The following is a 15,462-nucleotide window of genomic DNA, read 5'->3' as shown; positions in this document are numbered from 1 at the left end:
AGCTGGAAAAAATTCTCCGTTGTACGTAAAAAGTAAAATTGGATTCCCTACCTCACACCATAAACAAAAGTAAATTCCAGAAAGAATAAGGATTAAAATGTCAAAAGCAAAACTACATATTTTTAGAAGTAACAGTAAGTTAATATATATTAGGGTAGGAAAAAACAGTATAAGTATGTATAAGTTCAAAGTTAAGTACATCTATTTATCAAAAAAAGAAAGTGAAAAGGCAAGCTACGAATGAAAGAAGAAATTTGCAACACATATCACTGACAAAGAATTAGTATCGGAGTATATAAAGAATTTGACAATCCACTTTGAAAATAGGCAAAAGTGACTATGAAGTGACTATTATAAAAATGAGCCAATGTTGGGCTCTGTATATAGCCCCCCAAGTTGTTTATTTCTTCACAGCAGGCTAGGATCAATTAGCTCAAAAACCTGCCTGAACTAAAGTCAAATTTTTACATATCTAGTTGTTTTAAGCATAGCCCAAATAAGCAGATTTTTAGCCATTTAGAGCTGCCTGCCTGCCATGCATACTTCACCAAAGTGCACCCAACATCTGCTAGTCATAGATAAGATAAACCCTGTGGTTATAGACCCCAAGCTGCTGCTGCCCTTTGGAGCTTTCTGACCCAGAGGCTCTCTGTTAGGCAGCTGAGCACATCACATAAACATGTAAGTCCCCTCTCCTCTGGGAATTTCCTTGTCCTCTCCTTCCAGATGCCTCCCCTCCCTGCCCCTAAGTAGTCTCTGAATTATCAGGTTCTGTGAGGGACTTCCCCTGTCTGCAAACCTGTCAAAACTTGTCCAGATAAAGCTTGCCTGTGCTACTGCCACCTCACAGTCATGCCTTTTTCCTTGATCTGCCTTGAAACCCCTGAATGCCCTACACTGACATTTCATAGAAAAGAACTACAGATAAAATATGTAAGAGATGCTTAACTTCAGAGATATGCCAATAAAGCCAGGATGAGACACCATTTAACTCCCATTTCATTGGCAAAAATCAAGAAGTCTCAAGTATTAGGGAAGATGTGGATGCTAGAAATTGCTAGGATTGTAAACTGGTATAACCACTTTGAATAAAGATTTGGCACTATGACACAGAGTTGAACACTGACATACCCAAAACCCATCAATTCCACTCCTAGGTAAATATACCCAAGAGAAAAGTTTGTATAGAGGAACCAAAAGGCAATGCTCATAGCAGCACAGTTGGAAAAAGCAAAACAAAAACAAAAACAAAAAAACACCAACAACTGGAAATTGCATAAATATTCAGCAGCCAGAGAATGGATAAATAATGGTACACTCACAAAATGATTTGTTATATAGCAGTGAAAATGAATGAAATGCAACTTCACTCAACAAGAAGAATGAATCTTAGGGCTATGGTCAACATTTGAGTTCTCCCCCAAATTCATATGTTGAAATCCTAAGGCCCAATGGATGGTATTAGGAGGTGGGGCCTTTGGGAGGGGCTTAAGTCATGAGGGTGGAGCCCTCATGAATGGGATTGGAGTTCTTATAAAAGAGACCACACAGAGAACCCTAACTCCTTCTGCCATACAAGGAGAACTCTGCCAAGAGGAAAAGGGCCCTCCCTATAACATGCTGGCACCCTGACTTCCAGCCTCTAGAACTGTGAGAAATAAATTTCTGTTTAAAAATCTGGTATTTGTTATAGCAGCCTGAATGGACTAAGTAACTTAGGAACGTGTTTGTTAAAATAAAAGTCCAGAACATTAGATGAAAGTTCAAACACACACACACAAAACTAATTTTTAAAAAAAATAGCATTTAATAATGCATATAACTGTGAAAAGAAATTAAAGCAATATAAAAGTTGTGTGGGGCTTCCCTGGTGGCGCAGTGGTTGAGAATCTGCCTGCCAATGCAGGGGACACGGGTTCGAGCCCTGGTCTGGGAAGATCCCACATGCCACGGAGCAACTGGGCCCGTGAGCCACAATTACTGAGCCTGCGCGTCTGGAGCCTGTGCTCCGCAACAAGAGAGGCCGCGATGGTGAGAGGCCCGCGCACCGCGATGAAGAGTGGTCCCCACTTGCCGCAACTAGAGAAAGCCCTCGCACAGAAACGAAGACTCAACACAGTCATAAATAAAAATAAATAAATAAATAAAAGAACGTGAATTTCTTTAAAAAAAAAAAAAGTTGTGTAAACACAAGTCAGGATGGAGGTTACTTCTGAGGGGAAGGCAGAGGTAAAGGATGGCGACCACTTATAAGTACATTAAAATTATTGATAATATTTTAGTTCTTGGTTGGGGTGGCAAAACGGGGAGTTAAAGGTGATGTTCATTATAACATTTAAAAAATATTTAATTTGAACGTGCCATACAAGGAATACTGATTATAGGGTATTATTAACTAATTCTGTGTACTTGATATCCATTTAAAAAAAAAAAAAAAGATGGTACCCACATACGTCTCAGGCCTTCCGGCCCAACTACGTTATAAATGACTGAGGAGTTTAATCAAGGCCATGAGCAAAAATGTAGCATACCAAACCCAGGTACCTACTCTCCACCGTGCCTACGACAACGCCATTAACAGATTAGTAAAAACCCAAGGAAGAAGCAACAAAATCCTAGCTTAACTAGGACGCAAACAAAAGAGGGAGCAATCACGTGGTGCTCCCTCCCACGCCCGGCGCGCCAATGATGTCACCAATCCGCGACCGGGCCATTGATTCCCGACTGAAGGTAGAGAGGGCTACGTGGTGGGGGAGGGCGGGGGGAGGGTCCCGGCGCCACTGGCAGTCTCTGGTGTCGCGCTGTGTCCCGGAGAATTACAAGACCCGGTAAGAGGCTTTTCCCTTCCCCGCTATCACCTTCTGTGGCCTGAACGCCCGGCTCGCGCCGCCGCTCCAGTGTCCGGCGCTACTGGAAGGGGGAGCGCAGGGGCGCCCGGGTGGGCTGTGAGTGTGGCCGCAGGGCCAGGTGGGGAGGCGGGGGTCGGGGGCAGCGGCGGGGCTCAGCAGCCTTGCGGGGAGGCGGGCGCCGGGGGCCAAGGGCTTGTGTGCGGGCGTTTGTGCTCCCGGGTGTGCGCGGGTGTGGGCGGCAGAGGCTGCGCACGGATGCTCCGGCGCTCGTGCCAGCCGGAGCCGAACAGCTGGGTACCAAAGGCCCTTGTGTCCCTCTCGCCAACTCCCTCCCCTGGGGGAGAGTGACTGGAGAGCTAGGCGCCTGGGACTCGTTCAGGTCCGCGCCTTCCTGCGCCTTCTCCTCTGACTGCATAGGCCCGCGCCTCATCCCTGGGATAATATCCGCAGCCCTTGGCGTGCCTTATACGGGGAAGGCGTAGGCGTCCGCGGTGGAGAGCCCACTGCGGGGTCACGGCCACTGCGTTCTGCCTCGGTCTGGCCTTGGTGCAGGAGGCCTAGTTGCGTCACCTCCCCTTCCTTCATCTGCTTGGCTTGATTCTTGGGTCCCGCTAGAGGGTAAGCCTGCCTCAGGTGTGCCCTGTTGGTGTCAGAGTTTGGGAAACTTGCCTTTCAAAGAGGCATACGCACCTGTCATTGGATTTTAAACGCAGTGTCGGGGAGTCCCAGCCTCCGGTTGGGGAGGGAACAGAGCCTAAGCTGCTAAGGGAGAAGATTTGCACACAGAGGCCTACACAGTGGCTGCTGTTGGAGAGGGAGGCCGGATTGCTAGAACAGGTCACTGGGAGCCGAGAACGTCGGAGCAACAAATTGTCGATCAAATGCGAGTGATGATGGCAGTTTCTTTCTTTACTAAAGAAGGCCCGTTCCCATCGTTTCAGAGATTTTGAGATATCTTTTCCGTTATTTCATTATTTCACAGACAGCTGGGTGTGCTTGCTGTATGGGAGGCAGGGAAAAGAGTGGAAAGGGGGCATGACTTTTGGGAGTCTGGTCTGCGTTTGCCAGCTGTGTGACAGTGAGTGAGTTATTTAACCTTTCTACTCCTACTTGGTCTTATCTACAAAATGAGGATAATTATATCTACCTTGCAGGGTTGTTGTCAGAATCTGAAGTGTCTAGCTATTATTAGTAAGGGCCCAGCACTTGAACTTGCTCCCTTGCTGAAGGTTTCCCATTGGTACAGCTGCTTGAAAAGCAGGGCAATGTTTTGCTATTCTGTGTGCTTGCTGTTCTGCCAGATATGATAAAGCAGACTTGGGGTGGCGGGGGAGACTCAAAACCCATAATCTCTCTACAATAGACCATAACATTTTCAAACTGGAAAAAGTCTCACTTTATTCTCTTAATTATAGCTTCTCTTTATTGAGCACATGCTATGTGTGTGACCCTGTACTGAGCTCTCAACATACACTAATTTCTTTAATCCCTCCGGCAGCCCAGTGCTATAATAAGTACTATCCCCATTTTGCAGATGCAGAAGGTGAGCTTAGCCAAGTTCCTGACACTATTTAATGGCAGAGCTGAAACTTGAACCCAGGCCCTCAGGCTATGTAGGGGTTGGGTCTTGTTATTTCTCAGTGACTAGAATCCTGGCAGTGTGAGGTGTAGTGGGGGAAGGGAGGCATAAGCAGAGTTTAGAGGGCCGGTATTTGCTGTAAGAATAACATCTCAGGGCTTCCCTGGTGGCGCAGTGGTTGGGAGTCCACCTGCCAATGCAGGGGACACGGGTTCGTGTCCCGGTCCGGGAAGATCCCACATGCCGCGGAGCGGCTAGGCCCGTGAGCCACAACTACTGAGCCTGCGCGTCTGGAGCCTGTGCTCTGCAATGGGAGAGGCCGCGACAGTGAGAGGCCCGCGCACCGCGATGAAGAGTGGCCCCCGCTCGCCGCAACTGGAGAAAGCCCTCGCACAGAAACGAAGACCCAACACAACCAAAATAAATAAATAAATAAATATATTTAAAGTCCAAAAAAAAAAAAAAGAATAACATCTCAAATTGTCCAGTGATAAATTACCTTTTATTTTACATTTTACCCAGCATTGTCCAGATGCAAAGCAAGATTTAGCCTTTTCACCCAGAGAAAAAGGAAAGGCTCATGGGCACACAGTGCTGGGATAGTGGGCAAACAGTAGGTATTTGGTAAATGTCTGTGGAAAGAAGAAAAAATCTTGAGGTATTGTTACGTCTGCCAGAAGGAGACCCATTGCTAACACACACAGTTTCCTTTAAGCTAGCTATTTTTATACTGTAACACAGTGTAATATGAGCATCTTTCTGATTCATGGATTTAAAGATTTGAAGCTGTGTTTCAGACCAAGACTGGTATTATTATCTGTGACCAACTGATTTGAGTTTATGTGAACAACAGGGTCCGAGCCCCTTTTGGGCTTCTGTAGTGATCTCTTGAGATACAGCAGTTTATTTTGCTATAACATCTGTTAGACTTGGACCATAGTGGGTACAGCTGCTTGAGTTAAGTTTCCTGGAGAACACTGGATGATGGTTTGGTATCAGGGATACAGAGTTCAAAATATTAAGTTTGTCACAAAATTAAGTATTTGAGAAAGATCTGTGACGGATGTGCATTAATGTGGTAATGGTAAACGGGTTTTAAACAGATGATATTCTTGGTGTTTTTGATGAGCCATTCTGTGTTGGTTCTCAGTCTGAAAATGACTTAGGGCTGTATAGTGAATTATTACGAATGCAGAAAGGTTTATATAACCCATCCATATAGATTGTGACAAGTAAACTCTCAGTTCCTCCACCCAAGGAGCTTTCATTGCTGCTTCTATACCCTCCCAGATGCCTTGAAGCCACCTATTTCATCATGTTTATCAAACTTAATGGGAGAGACCATTTAACATAATTTATCCTCCCTTTCCCTCTGTACCCCACCACCACCACACACAGAGTGAAGTTCTTTCCCCAGAAGGGGGTATATTAATCTAGTTGCAAATGGCAGAAACCTAATGTAAACTAACATAAGCAAAAAAGGGTTGATCATTTAACTAGGAGGTCCAAATGTGAGCTTCAGGCATGGCTGGATCATGAGGCTGAAATGATGTCATGAGAACTCTCTTCGCCCTGCCTTTCTCTGCTTCTTTTTGTTTATTGCCCTCATTCTTTCCTGCTGTTTTCTCCATACATACTGAAAAAGGTGACTCTTGGCAGCCCCAAACCTATGAGCTTACAGCTCTCTTCTAGCATTGTAAACTAATCATGTGGACAAGGAGCTAGGGATGCCATGTTTAGACAGATCTGTGTCACAGGCCCACTTTTGAGATGAAGGAGTAAAATTTCCTTCCATAACCACATGGGATGGGGAAGTGCAGAGGTACTAGACAGGTGAAAACAACAGATGATTACTGTAAGTGTGTGTGTATACATAGGCATATGTGCTGACATGTGTGCTTATATCCCACTTCTTTGAGGCCTTTCCAGAGCCTTCCTACTGGAATGGATCCACGTGGTTTTGTTTGTCCATCACACGTTTTTTTTTTTTTAATTTATTTATTTATTTATGGCTGTGTTGGGTCTTCGTTTCTGTGCGAGGGCTTTCTCTAGTTGTGGCAAGCGGGGGCCACTCTTCATCGCAGTGCACGGGCCTCTCACTATCGCGGCCTCTCTTGTTGCGGAGCACAGGCTCCAGACGCGCAGGCTCAGTAATTGTGGCTCACGGGCCCAGTTGCTCCGCGGCATGTGGGATCCTCCCAGACCAGGGCTCGAACCCGTTTCCCCTGCATTGGCAGGCAGATTCTCAACCACTGCGCCACCAGGGAAGCCCATTTTGGTGTCTTTTGTGCAGTGCTGTGTTGGTTAGCCCACAGATAGGCCAGTTCCAGGGTAGATTGATACAGCAACTCAGAGTTGTCCCAGCCCTCTACTCTGCCATCCTCAGGGCATCATTTATTCATAGCAAGGAACCTTTGAGACAGAAAGCCCTTGACAGACTTCCTTTGTGTTTTGTTGGCCAGAGTTGTATCACATGTATCACTGGCAAGAGGAGTGGAATTGCCAAAACCAAGTTAGATTAGACTAATCACAGTCCTCCCTCTGGGTCTGGGGAGGGAGCCTGGCCTTCTCAGATGAATGTGGACACAATCAGGGTTCTCTCAGAAGGGAAGGCAGAGTTCTAGGGTAGGCACTCAGCACTATCTGCCACTTGGGCATTTTGTTTTTCAAAGCCAAAATTGTTCTCTATTTAAATTTTATGTCTTTCCACTTATTATGAACTAAACATCTTCCATGGCATTAACTCTTTGTAAATGTCACTTTTATGTATTGTATAATTTACTACTGTACCAGAATCTACTTGACTGTGTCTCTAGTTTTGGACATCAAATCTATTTTCAGTTTTTTGCTATTGTAAACAATTCTATAAGGAGCTTAAATTTCTGTACTAGATTTCAAATTATCTTCCTCAAGGTAGATTTTTATGATTGGATCATTAATTACACTTATTAATAATTATGTAGCAATATGATTACATATTAATAATGATTGTTGATTATTAAATGAGGTTATTAACATATTTAAGACTTCTGACACACATTGTCCAATTGCTTTGTAAAAAAAAAGCATCTTAGTCTTACCACCATAGTGTAGAATGCCTATTTCTCCTCCTTTCCTTATTTTTTTACTTTTCTCCCTCCTCTTTCTTTCATTCAATCATTAATGTATATTCCTTTGACAAATATTTGTTGAATACCTTTTATAGCCAAAGCACTGTGCTCGGTCATGGGGGATACAAGGCTAGTACTGCTCAGGACAGACAGACAAAGATCATGCAATTGTGTAACTACAGCTACTGATAAGGATTATGAAGGAAGCTTCCTAGGGTTATGGATACTATAAACTCTATATGCCGTCTGGCATAGGGACAGGACTGGAGGAGAAAACAGTCTACGACTTGGCTTTTTCGAGGCTGCAAGAGTGCTCTGTGGCTATTGGGCAAACAGGATGGAAGGTGCCTTTTGTGAAGTATGGGAGGATAGGCTTGGCTGGAGAGTGGGAGTGCACAGCCGACCTTGTTATGGACTTGGGCCTTTATCCCAAGAGTAACATGTAGCCAATAAAGGGTTAAAGAAGGGAGGTGATGGTGACCTAACCATCTTTGAGAACATTTTGGAGGGGGCCAGAGGGGATTCCTAGAGTCCAAGATTAGATTGTGAAGGTAGCCATGGAATCTCCCCACCTGGCACTGGGTCATTTTTTTTTAATTGCTAATTTTATGAATGAAAACGTAAAACATATTACAAGTGTAACTGAATATTTCCCCAAGCATTTGACAGGCATTTGCACTTCCTTTTTTGGGAATTGGCTTTTTTATCTACTGCAGAGTTAGTGGGGGCAGTGTGATGGCCAAGAGCACCCGCTCTGGAGCCAAAATGCCTTGAGTCTGAATCCTGGCTCAGCCTGTTACTGGCTGTGTTATCTCGAACAACTTTGGCCTACCTCAGCTTTTCATGCTGTAACATGGGGACAGTAACAGTGTACCTCTCTCATAAGGTGGTTGTGAAAATTAAAAGATAAAGTACAGGGACTTCCCTGGTGGTCCAGTGGCTAAGACTCCATGCTCCCAATGCAGGGGACCTGGGTTTGATCCCCGGTCAGGGAGCTAGATCCCACATGCATGCCGCAACTAAGAGTTCGCATGCCTCAACTAAGGAGCCCGTGAGCCGCAACTAAGACCCGGTGCAACCAGAAAAATTAATAATAAAAAATAAAAGATAAACTACAGTGCTGGCCCATATGAGCACTCCATATGTACATGCTGTCTTATCTAGGTATGTGGGCTTTATATATACACATATACATATTAACTCTGTCCTGTGTATGATGTGTTGTAACTGTGATTCCCTGTCCATTTTCATTTTTTTATTAATGTCTCTTTTTAAAAACTTTTTTCTGTGAACATTTTCAAACATCATGTCACTATTTTGAAGTACAAAAATTTATCTGCAGTGAACAGATGTCAGTCTTCTCCTTTGTGATGTCTTCCATTGCTGTGAAACAGGTCAAGTCATACACAAAGACTTTTGTTTTTTAGTGTTTTTATTTAAAATACTTCACAAATAATCCTTTAATCCATTTGTAATTTATTTTGGTTTATTAATATAAGGCAAGACTCTGAATAGATCTTTCTTTCCAAAAAGCCTATCAATTAGCCAAGTTCCATCTATAGACTAATCCTTCTTCCCCTCACTGCTGCTTTTGGCTCCTATCATGCATTGGATCTGTACACACACTTGGGTCTATTGGGGGAAAAGTGGTTCTGCTCTATTAGGCTGTAGCACCATTCCTGTATTATACCAGTACTGCTTTGATTTAATCAGTATGGCTGTCCTCTTAAAAATATTTTGGCTATTCTTGCCTGTTTGTTCTTGCACTTGAACTTTAATCATTTTGTCAGGTATCCACTCCTTACTGCCCCTAACCTCATTAGAATTTGCAATAAACTGTTATTTAATTTGGCACTAATTGGCATTCATAAACTATTCCGCCATCACATTTGGAGCTGGTGTATCCGTCTATTTAAGACAGGTATTCCTCAACAGAGTTTTGTACTTTTCCACATGTAGGCTCCTCACATTTCTTAGGATTATTCCTAGATGTTTCCCTTTTCTTTTTTAATGTTTTATTTGCTGTTAAGAATATAGTATTTTTCATATAAGGAAGGGTTGTGTTTTGTATATTTCTCTTATATCCAGCCATATTCCTTAACTGATGGTGGTCCAAGAGTTCTCATTTAATCTTCTTGGAGCAACAAGGGTTACGATATTATCATCTGCAAATAATGTTTTTCTTTCCTTTTTTAATAATTTATCTCTTATTTCTGTTTTGTGTTACAGAATATGCTAGGATTTTCAAAATAATGTTAAATACCATATTTCTTTGATTCTAAGACCACTGAGCATAAGAACATGCTGTCAACTTAATAATAGCTTTTAGGGGCTGCTAGTCAAAATATACCGATATATAATGTAAATGCATGTCATTCACATCCCAATATCAGAAATGTTTGGAGTACATCTCAGAATTGAGGAGATAAGATAACAGTGGTAATGGTGGCCCTCCTTATTTTATTTCTTATTTTAGTGGGAATGCCTAACTATTCCATTTTAAATATGATATTGGCTGTCAGTTTATGATAGGTAGTCTTTGTTATATTACAGAAATATCCTTTTCTTCAAATAAAACAAAAAGCTCTAGTTCTGCTGGACAGTAATGAGAAGGCTGTACTGTTTGGTTTAACAAAAAAGTGGAAATTGTGGCTGTGCACATCGTCTATGCCAGCTGGTCTGCTGGTCTGTTGCCGCCTTTTTCCTCGATAGCCCCAAATGCAGAAATCCCTGGCTGCACAGCAAGGTCTGTGCTAGTCCTGTGCCGGGAGCTCCCTGATGTGCACAGCCTGTCGAGGATGGTGTATTAGTTTCCTACAGCTGCAATAACAAATTACCACAGATTTGGTGGCTTAAAACCATAGAAGTTTATTCTCTCACAGTTCTGGAGGCTAGAAATCTGAAGTCAGTTCACTGGGAGGAAGTCGAGGTGTTACAGGGCTGTGCTCCCTCCAGGGCCTCTACGGGAGAATCGGTCCTTGCCCCTGCCAGCTTCTGGTGGCTGCCTGCATTGCTTGACTTGTGGCCGTATCACTCCAGCCTTCAAGGCCAGTGTCTTCAAATCTCTCTCTGCTACGTCTTCACCGTCTTCACGCACCTTCTCCTCTGTGTGCGTAGATGGAAATTTTTCTGAACTTGTCGATGCTGAAGGAAATGCTTTTAAAGTCATATGTTAGGAATAGCAAAGCCTTATTCATTCCCTTTGGGAAGAGGATTGTGGTCATCTGGAAATAGCTCTAGGTCAATTCTCAGAAAATCAATACGCTGAAATTCAGTTCCACAAAAGCCCCTAAACCTTGCCCCCTCCCACTGTCCCCCGGTCTCCTCCTCAATCTCCAGCTCTTCAGCTTCAGGGAGACGGGCAGAGTACATTCCCCCTAATACTGTTGTGAAGAAAGAATAAAAACTGGTCAATTAAGACTAGAGAGCTTAAAGAAAAAGGTAAAGTCTTTTTCATATTGGTAGTTTAGTAAATCGGTTATTCAGGGAATTGGCCACTTGGCAAGTCAGCTTTCTGCGATTGGCTGTTGCTGAAATCGGCCCACTTCCCCAGGAAACACTGCAGAACTTGTGGGCAGAGGCTGCCCTCAGGCCTGCCTAGAACAGGACTGCACTTGTCTCCTCTGCTTCCTACAAGCCATGGAGATGGGGACACTGCCCTTGCAGGAAGCTGGGACTGAGCCCAGCCACTCATAGGCTAGGTCCTAGGGGTGAGAAGGAAGAGAAGGCAAGAGTGAGAGGGAGGTCCCCCCCTTTGGACTCCGGCTCAGCGGAACCCACGTGTGGCCCAGTAGCTGAACCTCTTTGCTGGCCAGAGCCAAACTAGACGTCAGTCAGGTGCTGCATGCCAGACCACCTAGCATGGAAGAGGTGGTTTCAGGGTGTCAGGACTTATTGCATAAGACCACAAGCTATGTAGAGTCATCTTGTGGGGTGGTTATGAGACTAAATGTACATTCACTGTTTAAACTTGCATGTAAAATATTCAGCACAGGCATGTTAGCCATTATTATTAGTATTGTTTTGACATTATTACCAATATATCTTTAAAATATGGTAATACTTATCACAATGCCTATAGATGGTTTGATAAATACCATTTTCTTCTTTCATTTACTGGATAACTTTGGGTAGAGGCACTTACCCACTTCTGGAGACCTCTGTTTCTTCTGGGGGTACCTGAGGCATCTCTTGCTTTCTTGTAACTTCAAAAGCCAGTCTAGTCATTAACCTCAATAGAATATAAATCAGCATAAAGACAGCTGTGGAGCACTGCTCAGCCAGTTGGGCAACTTCGCTATTCTGCCTTATAGGTTATCAAAGCAAGTCGGGTTATTATAGGAAGACCCTGTAAATTGTGAAAATTATGTTCATGTGGCAGTAGCTGTTTAGTGGAATAAAAAACCCAATGATATATTGAAAGAGAAACAACAAAAACAAAAAAAGGAAGGCAATAAATTTATGCCTAGCAACTCTACGAATTGCTTCTTATGTATTTCCTAGGAGTTAAGTTAAGAACATGAGTTTATTTTTGTACAGATCCTACTCTAAAATAGTGCCCTAGTACTTAAAAATACCTCAGTAATTCATTACTTTTTTGATAATGTGTTGCAAGTTCAGTAGCACACATTCACAGTCAGTACATTTCTGTTGCAGTATCTGCTGTATGAGCAAATACTGAAGGAGTTTGCAGACATCTGCTTTACAGTAGGGAGATAGATGATCCAATTGGATGTAGCCCATATGTGCAGTAAAGTTTGGTTATAGGAAATTACAGACTAAAAAGACTGTTGTTGTAAATATGCACCCCTGCACACAGTAAGGTTAAACAGAAAATCCGCAAGCCAAATTAATCATTACAAAGAAGACTAACAGTTATATTTATAGCATAAAAGCAAGAATAGCAGGGACTGGAAACTAAAACCAGCCCAGTAACCCAGATGATAATGCGTCCTTCCCCATAATTGGTGAAGTCCAGGCCCCTGCAGGCACACATGGAGCCAGAGCTTGGCAGTGTTCTGTGGCAGCCAGATTTCTGAGAACACCGAATGGGGGGCTTTTTCTGTAATACCTAATTTTAGATGGTAACTCTTAATCACTTAGGTGATGGTTAGCAAGTAGCCCTAGGTAGTATGTTCACAGGAGGTCTTGCATTTGGGGTTACTTCACAGCTGAGCAGCAGACACAGGCTCCTGGGGAGCCCCAGGAGCTGGAACAGCCCCAGTGTTAGGAGAGCTGTGCCTGTGTGTCCATGGAGGCTTTATGCACAGGGAAAACAGCAAGGGTGGACACCAGTGAATTAACAATGGAGATTTAGGGGTAACTTTGACAGTGTTTGCTCATCTGTATTTTCTGAAACTTTTTGCAATGAACCTGTTACTTTTGGTTAATTTTTAAAAGAGCCTCATCCAACTCCTCAAGCCCCTACAACAGAACAGCACAAAGACTGATGTCACCACCTCACAACCCTGTGGGAGCTGAAACAATCCCTGATGGGGAGAAGATGAAATGTTTATGAATAACTCTGTCTGCAGTTACTCGAGCTGCTGAGATTAAATGACAAGAGCAGTTGTTATTCTTTCAAGGCATGAACTGAACCTCTGTTGAGGAAACATATTTCCCCTCCCTGCTTCACCACTGCATCCTAGGTTCGATTCAAAGCCATGGAGGCAGCAGCGGTGCAGCTTCCCGTGCACAGTAGCTCTGATTACTGCTTCTCTGGATCTTCTTTTTTTTTTTTTTAATTTATTTATTTATTTGGCTGTGTCAGGTCTTAGTTGCGGCGCGCGGGATCTTTCATTGTGGCACACGGGCTTCTCTCTAGTTGAGGTGCACGGGCTCTAGAGCGCGTAGGCTCAGTAGTTGTGGCGCGCGGGCTTAGTTGCCCCACGGCATGTGGGATCTTAGTTCCCAGACCAGGGATCGACCCTGCGTCCCCTGCATTGGAAGGCAGATTCTCAACCACTGGACCCCCAGGGAAGTCCCTGGATCATTCTTGTAGAAGGGTTAAAGGCTTTGGGATTGTTTAGCTTGAAGGCAAGAAAGCAGAGGTAAGACGTAACTCACTTCATTATACTTAAATGAAAAGTAGAACATGGGGAGGTAAGCTGGAATTGCTACAGGGAGAGTTTGCTGTTGTTTTTAACCTTTTAAAATTGTGAAGTACAGCACATACATACAGAAAGGTACAGAAAGCGTCAGTGTATAACTTAAGGAATTATTAGAGAGCCATCTATGTAGCTACCACCCAAGTCAAGAACTAGAACATCACCGGCACCCAGAACTTTCCTTCCCAGGCAAAACCCCTCCTCCCTCCCTAGAGATAACCACCATCCTGTCTTTTATGCAGTGTATACTATAGTTGTTTTGCCTGGTTTGGGACTTTATGTAAGTAAAACAATGTAGGATGTGTATGGCTTCTTTCACTCAGTGTCATGTTTAGATAATTAGCCACCTTGTTGCATGTGGTTATAGTTCTTTCATTTTTGCTTCTGTATAATATTCTATCATAGGCAAATGCCACCATTTATCCATTTTCCTTTTGATGAACATTTGGGTTGTTTCAGGTTGGGAGCTGTTATGAATAATGCAACTACCAACTTCTTGTATGTGTATCCTGGTCTAGGAGTGGAATTGCTAAATTGCAGGGTGTGTACATTCACCCTTTTCCCAGGTTTCCTGTGGTGACTAGGAGCTGCTCTGCTTTCCCCCCTGCTCCCACCTGCTCTGATCAGATGGTTAATGTGCCTGTTTGACGGACGGACGGTAACTCACTGAGGCTTTGCTGTGCATTTCCCTAACATGATGAAATTGAGTACCGTTTCTTATGTGTGCTGGCTGATATTTTTAATTTCTTCTTGTGACATTCCCACGTCACTGTTTGGCCCATTGTTTTTTCTACCGAGCAGTCAGTTATTCATTCAACTAACTATAACTCTGAAGGTCACTATGCAGGGGATGTGGGGATGTTCCCTGCCACAAGGAGAAGACTTTACAGCTCTAAAGGCAGATACATAAACAAGTAGTTCATAACATTGTGATAATCGTTGACGCATCAGTCTCCTCCACTACGCTGACTGTTAGCTGAAGGGACAGGACTTTTATTTGTGTCATGTCCTCAGTGCTTTACACAGTATCTGGCACACATTAGGTGCTTAGTAAAGTCTCTGTTAAATGAATGAATGAGGCATTTTCAGAGGATGGTGAAAGTGCTCTAGTAGGGGTAAGTGTTGAGTAAGAGAGAAGCACAAAATAAGGAACCACGAATTGCACCCACTCCCCCACCCAGAGTGGGGCAAAGCTTCCCTAGGAGGTAATATTTGAAGCAGATCTTGAAAGACTTTCACCAGAAGCAGTGGAGGAAGTACATTCAAGGCAAAGGAATAGAATGCGCAAAGGCATGGAGAGGGAAAGTACATGCCACCCTAGAAATGAGAAGTTGGGGAGGGGGGCTAACACTTAGGGTGAATGGAGTGAGAGGACAGTGAGAAAGGGCATCAGCTGGAGACAGTGCTGTGAAGGGACTGCCTTGTAAATCTCATAAGCAGTTGTCGACTGAAAAAAATGCACAGCCTAAAAGTTGAGAGTTATGTTTTATTTGGTGGACAAAACTGAGGACTTAAGCCCAGGACACAGCATCTCAGATAACTCTGAGAGACTGCTCCAGAGACGCAAGGGAGGGAGCCAGGATATATAGGAGTTTTTGCAGCAAAGACCAGGTAGTCGGAACATCAACAGATTACTGCTAATTACAGAAAACCAGATATACGCTGTGTTTTCTCACCCTGAGCTCCCTCAGGGCTCACCGTTGGGGCGGCTGTAACGTGATGGCTTGATGGCCGCAACATCCTTTGTTTACGGATATGACAGGCGATATTTTTCATTCACACAGTGGGGATAAAATTGAAATTAAATACAGAAAAAA

General features: G+C 43.7%; 1 protein-coding gene across 5 annotated transcripts in view; it reads left to right on the top strand.

Annotated features, from left to right (window-relative positions):
- The first annotated feature begins 2,698 nt into the window (after nucleotides 1-2,698).
- ADAR (adenosine deaminase RNA specific) overlaps nucleotides 2,699-15,462 on the top strand; it is a 36,379-nt gene continuing 23,615 nt past the window's right edge. For 2 of the 5 annotated variants that reach the window (XM_036853891.1, XM_036853870.1), the window contains exon 1: nucleotides 2,699-2,730. The gene's annotated coding sequence lies outside the window, so the exon portion shown is untranslated. Of the gene's footprint in view, nucleotides 2,829-15,462 lie in introns of all 5 variants that reach the window. The other 3 variants (XM_036853884.1, XM_036853879.1, XM_036853862.1) reach the window with 3 other exon arrangements.

The sequence above is a fragment of the Balaenoptera musculus genome, chromosome 1 (assembly GCF_009873245.2).
Source record: "Balaenoptera musculus isolate JJ_BM4_2016_0621 chromosome 1, mBalMus1.pri.v3, whole genome shotgun sequence".
Taxonomy (NCBI): domain Eukaryota; kingdom Metazoa; phylum Chordata; class Mammalia; order Artiodactyla; family Balaenopteridae; genus Balaenoptera; species Balaenoptera musculus.
The sequence above is the reverse complement of the archived record's forward strand: the minus strand, read 5'-3'. Positions and strand labels throughout refer to the sequence as shown.